Raw genomic sequence first — 13,818 nt, forward strand, 5'->3', positions numbered from 1 at the left:
AAGAAATTACAAAGTGAATTGTAAACAGGGAACTGGACATTTGTACAATGCCTAGGAAACGTTCAAATATTACTTTCTGGGGCCGTGAGGGGGCGCCACGGGCGGGAGGCCAACGCGGAGCTCCACCCGGCGAGGAGCTCTCTGAAAGATTGACAGGCCGTCCACCAACTGCCTTTGCCCTAGAGACCCGCGTCGTCTCGCGAGATTTGGGTTCGCTCTAGCCTAACGGTCCTTGGAGCCTGATGCTCCCGCCGGGCCGTCCAGCGTCCTGCACCTGGGGCTGAACGGTAGCCACAGCGGTGGCGGCGGTAGCAGCGGCGGCAGCGGTCTCTTCCCGAACGTCAGCCCCACTGGTGCCCGAAAGCCGGCACAGGCGTTTAGAGAAAATGGCAGACGACGTTGATATTGAAGCAATGCTTGAGGCTCCTTACGAGAAGGTGAGAAAAAACATGTCGGTGAGGTTTCTGTATTTCTTAATTTAGCATTACTCACGAAACTGCTGCTGAAATGTAAACTAACCTTCCCGGAACCCTCCTGATGTATCTTATCACAGATGCATTACATGTAACTTACAACAGTAAATATGTGCTATTGATGAAAAAAAAAAAAAAAAAGCTGTGCGCCGTGGCTCACACCTCTAGTCCCAGCACTTCGGGAGGCCGAGGCGGGCAGATCACCTGAGGTTGGGAGTTCGAGACTGGCCTGACCAACATGGGGAAAGCCGGGCTCTACTAAAAATACAAAAACTTAGCTGGGTATGGTGGTGGGCGCTTGTAATCCCAGCACTCGGGAGGCTGAGGCGGGAGATTCGCTTGCACCCGGGAGGCAGAGGTTGCGGTAAGCCGACACCACATCATTGCACTCCAGTCTCCAACCTGGACAACAACTCCATCTCAAAAAAAAAAAAAATATATATACACACACACACACACACACACACACACACACACATATATGTATATAACTTTGTGGCCACAAGCAGGAAAAAAAAAAACTGTCCAATGGGGAGATCAAGGTGTCCCCCTAGAATCCAGGAGTTATTGTAAGCAACACTAATGAAAGGACATCCAGATTCTCTGTGTCTCTTGATTCATGGAAACATGAGAACATCTCCTGTGATTAATTCCAGCTAATGAGTTACTTTAAATCCACCTTTCCGCTATAGGAAATTTAGGTGTGGAGGAACAGACTAAGCTTCACAACAGGAAGCAACTAGACAAGCCCACAAAGTGGGCATGCTGCACAACTCTCGGTGCCGGGATCAGTGATGATGAAAGGGTCTACTTTTGAGTCAAAGAATCTTAAGAGACATAACAACCAGGTGCAGTGCTTGGTTCTATGTAAACTAACCGAAAAGGACATTAGGAGTCTACCTGGATTGAGTATTAGGTGATCTCAAAGAATTGTTACTTTTTAAGTGTGATAATCTTAGTTTAAGCTATGTTGGGAATTTTTTTTTTTTTTTTGAGAAGGAGTCTCAGTCTGTCACCCAGGCTGGAGTGCAGTGGTGCGATCTCAGCTCACTGCAACCTCTGCCTCACGGATTGGAGCCAATTCTCCTGCCTTAGCGTCCGAGTAGCTGCGATTACAGGCACATGCCACCACACTCAGCTGATTTGTGTATTTTCCATAGAGGCTGGGTGTCACCATGTTCCCCAAGCTGGTCTCAAACTCCTGACCTCAGGTAATCCACCCACCTCAGCCTCCCAAAGTGCTGGGATTACAGGCGTGAGTCACCACGCCCAGCTTTTTTTTGGAGACACAGTCTTACTCTGTTACCCAAGATATGGTGCACAAGCACCATCATAGCTCACTGCAGCCTTGACCTCCTCAGCTCAAGCAATCCTCCCACTTCACCCTCCCGAGTAACTGGGACTACAGGCACACACCACCACACCCAACTAGTTTTATTTTTATTTTTTATAGAGATAGGTTCTTGCTGTGTTGCCCAGGTTGCTCTCAAACTCCTGGACTCAAAGGGGGAAGTCTTTTTTTTTTTTTTTAACATATACCAAATGCTTTAAATTTCTAGTTCATGAAATACTCCAAAATCCAAATCCTATCTCTTTATGTTAATCCTTTCCAGTGTTCACATTATTGGTAGGAAGAAATCCCTGAGTCCAATTTTGATTATAAAATTAGGAACACCTAAAAAGCGTCACACTGTCAGATCCTGGAACCTAGTTAACACTATGAAAATGCTGTTCCTTTAAGGAGTGTTCTTCAGCAGCCAGTGCTGACATCCATTTTCGTTGGCTGGATGAGCAGTGTTGTATTTCAGTGTTATACTTAGCACTCAAGACAGCTTCAGCAATCCCTGCTCCTGGTGGTCACACACCTGAGCTTCCTCTCTGCACCTTTTCTTTTCCTGCACAGCAACCTCAACATCTGCTGACCCTCCTGTACTGCACAGGGCTGACCTGTGTAACCACTGGGAGGGATATTGCAGAAGTGACTGTGGTGTCCAAGGCAAGGTCCTAAAAGGCATTGCAGCTTTTGCGTTGCTCTCTTTTGTGTCACTCTGGGAGAAGCCAGCACCATGTAGAGAGGGTGCTCAAGCAGGTCAGATGAAGGGAAACTGAGGCCTCCTGCCAAGAGGCAGCGCCAACTTGTGGCCATGCAAGGGAGCCACCTCAAAAGCAGATGCACCAGCCTGTCAAGCCTTCAGATGGCAGCGCCCCCTAGTGGACACCTCACAGCGATTCCGTCAGAGACCATAGGTCATAACAGCCCAGCTTCATGGCTCCCAGATCCCTGATTCACAGAAACCGTGAGATCATACCTGACTGTTGTTGTTTTAACCCACTAAGTTTGGGGGTAAACTGCTGCTCAGAAAAAGATAACTGATTAAGTAATGATGGGCATAAGCACAAACATAAGATAGCAGAGCAGTGTTTTAGTTCTGCTCGTCCACTTACTGCCGTGCCTGTTTGAGCCTCAGCGATCTCACCTAAAAAAGAAAATAGCATGAAAATGCTACTAGCTTCAGAAGTGTGTTAAAAGATCAAACATATATAAAGCACCCAGCACAGTGTTAGCCCCAGAAAGATACTTCATAAATGCTGGTTCTCTTCCTTAACCACACTTCCTACCCCACCGTTCTCCCACTCAGCGGCAGATCTTCTCATCTGTAAAATGGACTTGAAACACCTACCCCCGACATTGCTGGGCGGGTGAAATGAAAGACTGTCTTTGGAGAGGCTTTGTAAATGCCAAAAGTACTCAACAAAGGCTCTTCCTAGCATATAAGGGCCTGCCTCAGGAGAATCTGCCTAGCATGTCTTCTTCTGTTGGAGGGTACCATCAAGGGCTCCCCAAAAATCTATTTTAGATTGGAATCACGTGGACGTGACTGGAAAGTGGCAGGAAGACTGTTCCCCGCTGCTGACACCAGGCCACAAACCAGCTATTGCGAAAGAGTAGGGGTTTTGAAAAGCTCAAACTCCAGAGTATATACTGGCATGTGATTCCATGGTCAGGGGACATTGAGGTCACTGTACAAGCCAAGAATAGAGGAAGCAAAACTACGAAAATGAAAGCTCCTTTCAAAGACTTCTGAAGAAACTAGTGGAGTTTCACTGTGTTGTGAAGTTTGCGTCCTCTCCTGGCCTGTGCGTGGACTAGTCTGATGTCCACGGTTCAGCAGCTTCCCTCGACCCCCCGCCATGCTGCCCTCAAGTCCCCCTGGGGTGGGAACTGGCCTGTGGGGGCCTCCACTCATGCTGAGCAAACAACCTTCTTAAATCATGCTCTGGCAGCAGGCCAGGAACCACGCAGACTGGAAGAGAGAGAAAAAAACAACCATGACCTGGTCAAATTATGCCAGAAAGTCCCTGTGAAAGTTTTGCTCTGAAATTTTGCTTCAAAATCTAGATTTCTTTAAAGATGGCTGCACCCTGGGCCAGCTGAGTAGAGGTTGCAGTGAACCCTGGTGTGGCTAAGGAAGACTGGGAGGCCCTGGCTGCTTGGGAGAAGCGGAGTATAATGCTGAGATGCAAAATCATCAAGCAGATGATATACTAACAAGGAAAATGAAACAATATTCATATCATAACCAGAAAAATAAACCAATTCCCACAAGCAGAAAGGAATCTGCGTGAACATGGATCGACACATATTGGACCTAACGCTACCCTTTATGGCTTCATGGCCTAGTAGACAGTTTTTTTGATACATCTTGAATGTGACAGTGTGACACAGGCTCACAGAGCTGCTGGCTCACCAACAGCAGTGATTCCCCCCGCCCCTTTTTTTTGAGACGAAGTTTCACTCTCTCCTTCAGGCTGGAGTGCAGTGGCACAGTCTCAGCTCACTGCAATCTCTGCCTCCCATGTTCAAGCATTCTCCTGCCTCAGCCTCCTGAGTAGCTGGGATTACAGGCATGTGCCACCATGCCCAGCTAATTTTTGTATTATTAGTAGAGATAGGGTTTCACCATATTGGCCAGGCTGGTTTTGAACTCCTAACCTCAGGTAACTGAAAAGGACAGTTTACCTGCCTTGGTCTCCCAAAATGCTGGGATTACATGTGTGCGCCGCAATACCCAGCTAATTTTTGTATTATTAGTAGAGATGGGATTTCACCGTATTGGCCAGGCTGGTCTTAAACTCCTATCCTTAGATAATCCACCTGCCTCGGCCTCCCAAAGTGCTGGAATTACAGGCGTGAGCCACTGTGCCTGGCTAATTTTTGTATTATTAGTTGAGACAGCGTTTCACTGTATTGGCCAGGCTGGTCTTGAACTCCTGACCTCAGGTGATCCACCTGCCTTGGCCTCCCAAAGTGCTGGGATTACAGGCATGAGGCACCTCGCCCGTCCAGTGAACGCTTTTTTTTTTTTTTTTTGAGACAGAGTTTCACTCTTGTTGCCCAAGCTGGAATGCAGTGGCACAGTCTCGGCTCACCGCAATCTCCACCCCCTGGGTTTAAGCAGTTCTCCTTCCTCAGCTTCCAAGGAGCTGGGATTACAGGCATGCACCACCATGCCTGGCTAATTTTTTGTATTTTTAGTAGAGACGGAGTTTCACCACGTTGGTCGGGCTGGTCTCAAACCCTTGACCTTGTGATCTGCCCGCCTCGGCCTCCCTAAGTGCTGACATTACAGATGTGAGCCACTGTGCCCAACCCAGTGATCCCCTTTTGATAGCATGCATCTCACAAGGGGTTTGTGAGTTTATCTTTGCAGACAGGTGATTTGAATTTTGAAGCCTGACCATCACACGGCATGGATTGGCTGGCCTTGTTTTGGGTGGTCTGTACCCTGTTTTATAGGCTATGCCTATGAATTGTGGCCTAGCAGCCCTGCTACCTGAGAAAGAAACAATTTACTGGATTAGAATTTCTGTGCCCATCTCCAGAAATATGTTATTTCCCATTTTGCTCCAGACTGTGTTTGCAGTAAACATTATGTATAGAAAATATAAACCACTTCTAAAGGCCCTTCAGTTACCTGAACCTGACCTAGACAATCACCGATTTTAAGCAACTATGTACACAAAAATGAAATGGTCCACCCAAAAAAGTTAATCTAAATTTCTTTTATTCAATTTTCCTATCATATTTTTCCACAGAAGTGAAATAATAAGCACATTAAAAATTTTTGTGTGCTTCTGAGAGCAGAGCTTTAAAAATTTTTTAATTTAAATTTTAAAATATTTTTCTTGAAAAATTCTTGTCCAAAGTTGATGCAAAACATTTTTTTAAATAGAGGTGGAGGCTGGGCATGGTGGCTCATGTCTGTAATCCCAGCACTCTGGGAAGCCAAGGCAGGTAATGGCTTGAGCCCAAGAATTCAAGACCAGCCTGGGCAATATGGTGAGACACTGTCTCTACAGAAAAAAAAAAAAAATGTAGAAGTGGAGCAAGATGGCCAAATAGAAGCCTCCACTGATTATCCTCCATGCAGGAACACCCAATTTAACTACTATCCATGCACAAAAATACCTTCATAAGAACCAGAAATCAGGAGAGGAATTTAAGTATCGTATTCCTGAAAGAGTCACTGAAGAGGTTGAGAAAGGCAGTCTTAAATTGCCAATCACCCCCTCTTCCCATCCCCTCGCAGTGGCTGGCTATGTGGCATGAAGAGAGAATCTGTGTGCTTGGCAGAAGGAGGGCACAGCAATTGTGGGACCTTGAATTGGAACTCAGAGCTACTGACATGGGGAAGAACTCAGTCAGTGCCCCTGGAGGGAACATTTAGAACAGTCCTAGCCAAAAGGATAGATTCCAACCCATCCCAGAGGTTGGACCTTGAGTTTTGGCAAGCCTCACCATCATTGGGTGGGGCAATGGGGCTCCAAATAAACCTGAAGATGTTTAGGCCACAAGGACGGCCATTCCTAGGCAAGTCCTGGTGCTGTGGTGGGCTCAGAGCCAGTGGATGTTGGGGGGACATGACCTAGTAAGACACCACCCAGGGTGACTAAGGGAGTGCTTGCAGCACCCCTCCCGCAGTCCCAGGCAGCACAGCTCACGGCTCCAGAAGAGACCCCTTCCTGCTGCATAGGAGAAGAGAAGGAAAAGTCAAGAGGACTTTGTCTTGCAACTTGGATACCAGCTCAGCCACAGCAGGATAGGACACTAGTCACAGTCATGAGACCTCCGTTCCAGGCCCTGTTTCCTGGGTGACATTTCTAGACACACCCTGGGCCAGAAGGGAACCCACTGACCAGAAGGGAAGAACTCAGTCCTGGAAGAATGAATCACCTGCTGACTAAAGAGCCCTTGGGCCCGGAATAATCAGCAGCAGTAACCAAGTAGTGCAGACAGTGGGCCTTGAGTGAGACTGAGACGTGCTGGCTTCAGGTGTGACCTGAAGCACATTCACAGTTCTGGTGGCTATGAAGAGAGACTGCTGCTTGAGGAAGGGAGAGGGAAGAGGAAAGGGCACTTTGCCATGAGCTTAGGTACCAGCTCAGCCACAGTGAGGAAGAGCACCAAGAGGGCCCTTCAGGCGCTTGATTCCAGACTTGATCCAGTAGAATGAGTGAGCTTGAAGACAGGCTATTTGAAAATACACAATCAGAGAAGACAAAAAATAAATAAAAAAACAACGAAGCATGCCTACAGACCTAGAAAATAGCCTCAAAAGGGCAAATCCAAGAGTTATTGCCCTTAAAGAGAAAGTAGAGATTACAGAAAGTTTCTTCAATAGAATAATAACAGAGAACTTCCCAAACCTAGAGAAAGGTATCACTATTAATAACAAGAAGGTTATTGAACACCAACCAGATTTAACCCAAAAAAGACTACCTCAAGGCATTTAATAATCAAACTCCCAAAGGTCAAGCATAAAGAAAAGATCCTAAAAGCAGCAGAGAAAAGAAACACATGACATACAGTGGGGCTCCAATCCATCTGGCAGTACTTTTCAGTGGAAAGGCTGGGAGAGAAGGCATGACATATTTAAAATACTGAAGAAAAAAACTTTTTCCTAGAGTAGTTTATCTAGCAAAAGTATCGTTCGAACATCAAGGATAAAAACTTTCCCAGACAAACAAATGCTGAGGGATTTCATCACCTCTAAATCTGTCCCCCAAGAAATGCTAAAGGGGCCAGGGTCGTGGTTCCTGCCTGTAATTCTAGCACTTTAGGAGGCTGAGGCAAGTATTTCACTTGAGGCCAGGAGTTCGAGACCAGCCCAGCCAACATGGCGAAACCCCATCTCTACTAAAAATACAAAAAGTTAATTGAGCTTGTTGGCTTATGTGTGTAATCCTGGCTACTCGGGAGGCTGAGACATGAGAATCGCTTGAACACAGGAAATGGAGGTTGCAGTGAGTCAAGATTGTGCCACTGCACTGCAGCCTGAGTGACAGAGTGAAAAAAAAATCATCTCAAAAAAAAAATTATTAAAGGAAGTTCTTCAATCTGAAAGAAAAGGACATCAATGAGCAATAGAAAATCATATAAAGGTGTAAAACTCACTGGTAAGTACTCAGAAAAATAGAAAATATTATAACACTGTAATCGTCCTGTGTAAACTACTCATATCTTGAGGAAGAAAACTAAAATATGAACCAATCAAAAATAACCACTACCACGACTTTTCAAGTCATAGACAGTACATAGAAACAATGGGCCAGGTGTGGGAGCTCATTCCTATAATCCCAGCACTTTAGGAGGCGGAGGCAGGCGGATTACCTGAGATCAGGAGTTCGAGACCAGCCTGGCCAACATGGTGAAACCCTGTCTCTACTAAAAATACAAAAATGAGCCAGGCATGGTAATTTAAAAATTAGGGCTCATCTGTAATCCCAGCTACTAGAGAGACAGAGGCAGGAAAATTGCTTAAACCTGAGAGGTGGGTGTTGCAGTGAGCTGAGATAGCTCCACTGCACTCCAGCTTAGGTGACAGAGTGAGACTCTATCTCAAAAAACTAAATAAGTAAGTTAAAATGTGGGGAGATGAAGTTGAAGTGTAGAATTTTTATTAGTTGGCCAGGTGTGGTGGCTTACACCTGTAATCTCAGCACTTTGGGAGGTCGAGGCAGGCAGTTCATGAGGTCAAGAGTTTGAGACCAGCCTGGCCAACATGGTGAAACCCCGTCTGTACTAAAATTACAAAAATTAGCTGGGCATGGTGGTGTGTGCATGTAATCCGAGCTACTCAGAAGGCTGAGGTGGGAGAATCGCTTGAACCCAGAAGGTGATGGTTTCAGTGAGCTGAGATCATTCTACTGCACTCCAGTGTGGGCAACAGAGCATGACCCCGTCTCAAAAAATATATATATATTAATTTTCTTTTTGCTTGTTTATTATTTTATTTTTTGTTTATGCAATCAGTGTTGTCATCAGTTTAAAATAATGGTTTATAAGATATTATTTGTAAGCCTCACAGTAACTCAAATCTAAAAACATACAACAAAAATACAAAAATAAAAATAAAGAAATTGGCTGGGCATGGTGGCTCACGCCTGTAATCCCAGCACTTTGGGAGGTCAAGGTAGGTGGATCACCTGAGGTCAGAAGTTCGAGACCAGCCTGGCTAACATGGCAAAACCCCGTCTCTACTAAAAATACAAAAACTAGCCAGGCGCGGTAGTCTGTGCCCTCCTGTAGTCCCAGCTATGTGGGAGTCTGAGTCAGGAGAATCACCTAAACCCGGGAGATGAGGTTGCGGTGAGCCAAGTTCGTTCCACTGCACTCCACAGCCTGGGCAGCAGAGCAAGGCTCCATCTACAGAAAAGAAAAGAAAAGGACCTTTGAGAGCTATCCAAGCTTCTCATTGCATCAGGAAGGAATCTGAGGGTTTATGAGGGTTTAGCAGCAAGGGGACTCATCCCAGAAGACTCAGATTTACTGGGCACTGCACTTCCTTTTCTGTTCAGGGAATCTGCTTCAGGCCAACGCTAATTGGGCTGCAGAGAATCATTATTCTACATCTCAAAAACCTTGTTTAGGATTATCTTAGCTATTTACTGCTGAGTGACAGATGAGCACAAATTTAGCACCTAAAACAGCACACATGCAGGGTGTAGGGGCTCACACCTCTAATCCCAAAACTTTGGTAGGCTGAGGCGTGAGGATCAGTCGAGCCCAGCAGTTTGAGACTGGCCTTAGCAACGTAGTGAGATACCATCTCTACCAAAAAGCAAGTTTTTAAATTATCTGGGCATGGTGGCATGTACCTGCAGTCATAGCTAATCAGAAGGCTGAGGCAGGAGGATCGCTTGAACCCAGGAGTTCAACAATGCAGTGAGCTATGATCATGCCACTGCACTCCAACCTGGGTGACAAAGCAAGATTCTGTCTCTCGCGCGCTCTCTCTCTCTCTCTCTCTCTCTCTCTCTCTCTCTCTCTCTCTCTCACACACACACACACACACACACACACACACACACACACACACACAGGTTTTTTATCTCACGGTTTCTGTGGGTCAGGAATCTGGACACAGCTCAGCTGGCTCCTCCTTTTTATGGTCTCTCACAAGACCACACTCAAGGTGCTAGCCAAGGTTGAGTCTTATTTAAAGGCCTAACTAAGGGAGAATCTGCTTCCAAGCTCACAAGCTTCAATTCATTTTAAGCAGTTGAACCAAGGGCCTTGATTCTTAGGTGTTTTTGCTCAGAAGACACCCTGTGTTTCTTGCCTTGTGGGCCTCCCCAGCTAGGCAACTTGCTTTATGAAAGGTTCAAGTGATTCTCATGCCTCAGCCTCCCGAGTAGCTGGCATTACAGGTGTGTGCCTCCATGCCCGGCTGATTTTTGTGTTTTTAGTAGAGACAGGGTTTCACCACGTTGGCCAGGCTGGTCTTGAACTCCTGGCCTCAAGTGATCTGGCCACCTCAACCTCCCAACATGCTGGGATTACAGACATGAGCCACCATGCCTGGCCTGATTTCCTCATTTTCAATATAATATGGAATTATCTGATTTCTGGATCTTGTTTAGTTGTTTATGGAACTGAAACTTCCATTCCTTTTGTGGATTATTTCCAAAACCTGATCTGGACTTTGTTTCCATTTTCATTTGTTTGTGGATGTCATTAAAAGCTGTATTTGTTATACAGGTTAATAATATGTTCTAATTCCCCAGAACTTAGCCATGTCTAACCCTGATATGGACAAGGTTTTAACCCCTTTTATAAGACCTTTATACTAAGTCCTCAATAAATATTTGTTGAGTGAATGAGTAAATGACTGAATGGATGGGTGAATGGATGCTTTCATTGGCCTTGGTTTGGGCTGACAGTAGGAAGTGGGAGCCACTGTTTCACCAAAAGAATCACACTGGGAAAAATCCCTGAATAGCATTGGGTTGCACAATTGCAAATCTATTCCCATGAATTCCAATCAATCCTGTAAACTTCAGAGCGAAAGTGCCAGGCTGTGTTAGGTTGCTCAGGCTTCTGTAACAAAATACCACAGGCTGGGCAATTCAACAATAGGTGTTGCTGTTCTCACAGTTATGGAGAAATCTGAGATCAAGGTGTTGGCCTGGTGGCTTTCTCCTGAGACTGTGCCTTCTCTGTGTCCCCACATATTTTTTATTCTGTGTACATGCACCCCTCATGTCTCTCCCTCCTCCTATAAGGACACCAATCAGTTTGGATTAGAGTCCACCCTAACAGCCTCCTTTCACTTCACTACCTCGTTAAAGACCTTGTCTCCAAAGACTGGGTGTGGTGACTCACAGTGTAATCCCAGCACTTATTGAGAGGCAGGAGCGAGAGTTTGAGACCACTGGGGCAATATAGTGAGACTCTGTCTCTACAAAAAATTTTAAAAAGTTACCTGGGTGTTGTGGCCTGTATCTGTAATCCCAGCTACTCAGGAGGCTGAGGCAGGAGGATCACTTGAGCCCAGGTAGTAGAAGCTACAGTGAGCTGTCATTATGCCACTGCCCTCCAGCCTGGACAACAGAGCAAGACCCTAAAACGAAACAAAAGTCAAGAACTTATCTCCAAATACTGTCACATTCGAAGGTAGCTGGGCTTAGGGCTTCACCTTGTGAATTTGGGGGAAGTCACTATTTAGACCATAACACAGACCAGGCCTCATTTGTGCAGGCCTTGCCATCCCTGGCTCTCGCCATCAGACCTTGTTAACTGAGGAGACTTCTATCAGCAGCTCCAGACTGTTCTGATGGGGGTGTAGGGGGACAGTTCAGGTCCCTAGAGGATATGTGCATCTTCTTTACTCTGGGGATCAGCCCCAGTGTCTGGGCCCCACAGTGGACCCCTCTGAATAGCTGCTCCCTAACCCACACACTCCCATTCCCTCCTCTGGGGCACCTCCCTACATGCCTGGCCCTCCTGCACTGCTCCTCAGTTCATACCCCTAATCTTGTGTCCTCACAGAATTCCAGTCCTGAACTGCCTCCCGATGGCCCTCAGATTTAGCAGCGGCTGTGGACAGATGCAGGTGCAAACCCTGATGGTGCGGAGCTCCCAATGCACCTCTGCACCCGAGCCCACGAGCAGAGCGCACACCCTTCCAGCGGTCCTCCCTCCCTCGCTGTTGCTCCTCATCTTCCCCTTCTTCGTCCCTCCTTGGGTTGATGACCTTTTAGCCTTCAAGTCTTTGGCTCACTTCTGGGACTTGTGGAGAGAGTTTTGGTTTAGTTTGGTTTGGTTTTGGCTGTTCTTGCTATGCTGGTTGTTAAAATGCACATGCTCTGAATGAAGAGACTCCCCCCCGACGCCCCCTCGAAGCAGGCTTTGTGTGAGCAACATGGCTATTTATTCACCCGGGTGTAGGAGGGCTGAGTCCGAAAAAAGAGTCAGCAGAGGGCATGGGATAGGAGTTGGTTGTATAGGTTTGGAGTAGGCAATGGAAAGTTACGGAAGTTACAGTTTAGGGCAGTTTTTTGCAAGCTGTGAGGGGGGTCATAGGGTTTGGAGTCACGATGTTGACCAAGGTCAGTTACAAAGTCCAATTGCCTTATCAATTGAGGCAGGAGTAAGGAACAATAGAGAATGTCTCAAACTTGATTAGGCGCCACAGGGGTTGAGCATTGTTTCTCCTTTGGTGGTTTTCCAGTTACTTCAGACTTTCTAGTTCCAGGAGGCCATCCAGAGGTGTACCAGCGTCACGTGGTTCACCATGGTGTCCATGGTACCCTCGGCCAGCCTAAAAGACTTTACTGGTAAATCCTCAGTCCCATGGAACTGATGCCATCTCTGCACTGATGGATTGCAAATCCATGGCCCATCTTGGCAATCTGTGAACTTGTCTTGGCTTAAATGTTTATTAAGGCATCCCATTCTTGACATGCCCAAAACGGAGCCCCTGCCCGCCCTCATAAAACTTCCTCCTCTGAAGTCTTCCCCACCTGCGCTTATGACATTCCCATTGTTGCACTTATGACATTCCCATTGTTGTACAACCGTCTCCACTCCATCTCCAGAACCTTCTCAGGCCCCAGCTGAAACACTGCAGCTATTAAACACTAACGGTCCCCGTTCCCTAGCCCTTGGCATCCCGCATTCTCCTCCCTGGGCCTGGGATTTTACTTCGATGGTGTGGGCGCTATTGGGAGGCTTTGAGCAGAGGAGTGTATGATTTGACGGGTTTTGAAGAAGCCGTTGGACGCAGCATTGAGACTGGCATGCCGGCGAGAGGGCGGAAGTAGGAGGCAGGGGGTCGTTAGGAGGCTGCTGCAGGAGCCCAGTGGCTCAGCCAAAGACACACACGGAATCACCCTCGATTCCTCTATTTCTCTCATACCCATGCCCAACCCATGAGGAAGTCTCTGCCTTCAGAACATTCCCACTTCTCACCACCTCCTTGCAGCCCCCCTGCTCCAAATCACCCTCTCCTCTCACCCGGACTCCTGTTTTTTCTTCCATTTGAGCCAACATTTAAAAAGCAGGAGGCTGCATCCAAAAATACGAATTTCTACTTCTAGCGAATAAACCAGAAGCCATGGCAGCATTCTGCTCTCATCCCCACTTGGCAGGAATCTGCTAGAACTGAGTAGAAGATACCCTCTTTGTTTAAGGATTACACGTTCCATTGTTCCTCCTCCCTCCTTTAGTTTCTCCCCAACCCTGAGGCCACATATTCACTGCCTCTTGTCACTGTCACTGAACTTTTTCCTTTAGAAAAAAGAGAAATAGGGATAGGCATGGTGGGTTGTGTCTGTAATCCCAGCACTTTGAGAGTTCAAGGTGGTAGGATCACTTGATGCCAGGAGTTCGAGACCAGCCTGGGCAACATAGGGAGACCCTGTCTCTATAAAAAAATAAAAATTAAAATTAATTAATTAATTTAGCTAGGTGTGGTGACACACACCTGTGGTCCCAGCTACTTGGGAGGCCAAGGTAGGAGGATTGCTTGAGCCCAGGAGTTTGAAACTGCAGTGAACCATG

At 46.7% G+C, this 13,818-nt stretch overlaps 1 long non-coding RNA gene across 1 annotated transcript; it reads left to right on the plus strand.

Moving 5' to 3' along the window:
* Positions 1 to 284: 284 nt before the first annotated feature.
* LOC105720713 (uncharacterized) lies at positions 285 to 12,162 on the plus strand. Its single transcript, XR_001108208.2, has 2 exons — positions 285 to 437; positions 11,806 to 12,162. It is a non-coding gene; the product is annotated as an uncharacterized LOC105720713 (long non-coding RNA).
* The last annotated feature ends 1,656 nt before the right edge of the window (positions 12,163 to 13,818 follow it).

Source organism: Aotus nancymaae, unplaced genomic scaffold (assembly GCF_030222135.1).
Source record: "Aotus nancymaae isolate 86718 unplaced genomic scaffold, 86718_ANA_hifiasm-v0.15.2.pri h1tg000456l, whole genome shotgun sequence".
Lineage (NCBI taxonomy): Eukaryota > Metazoa > Chordata > Mammalia > Primates > Aotidae > Aotus > Aotus nancymaae.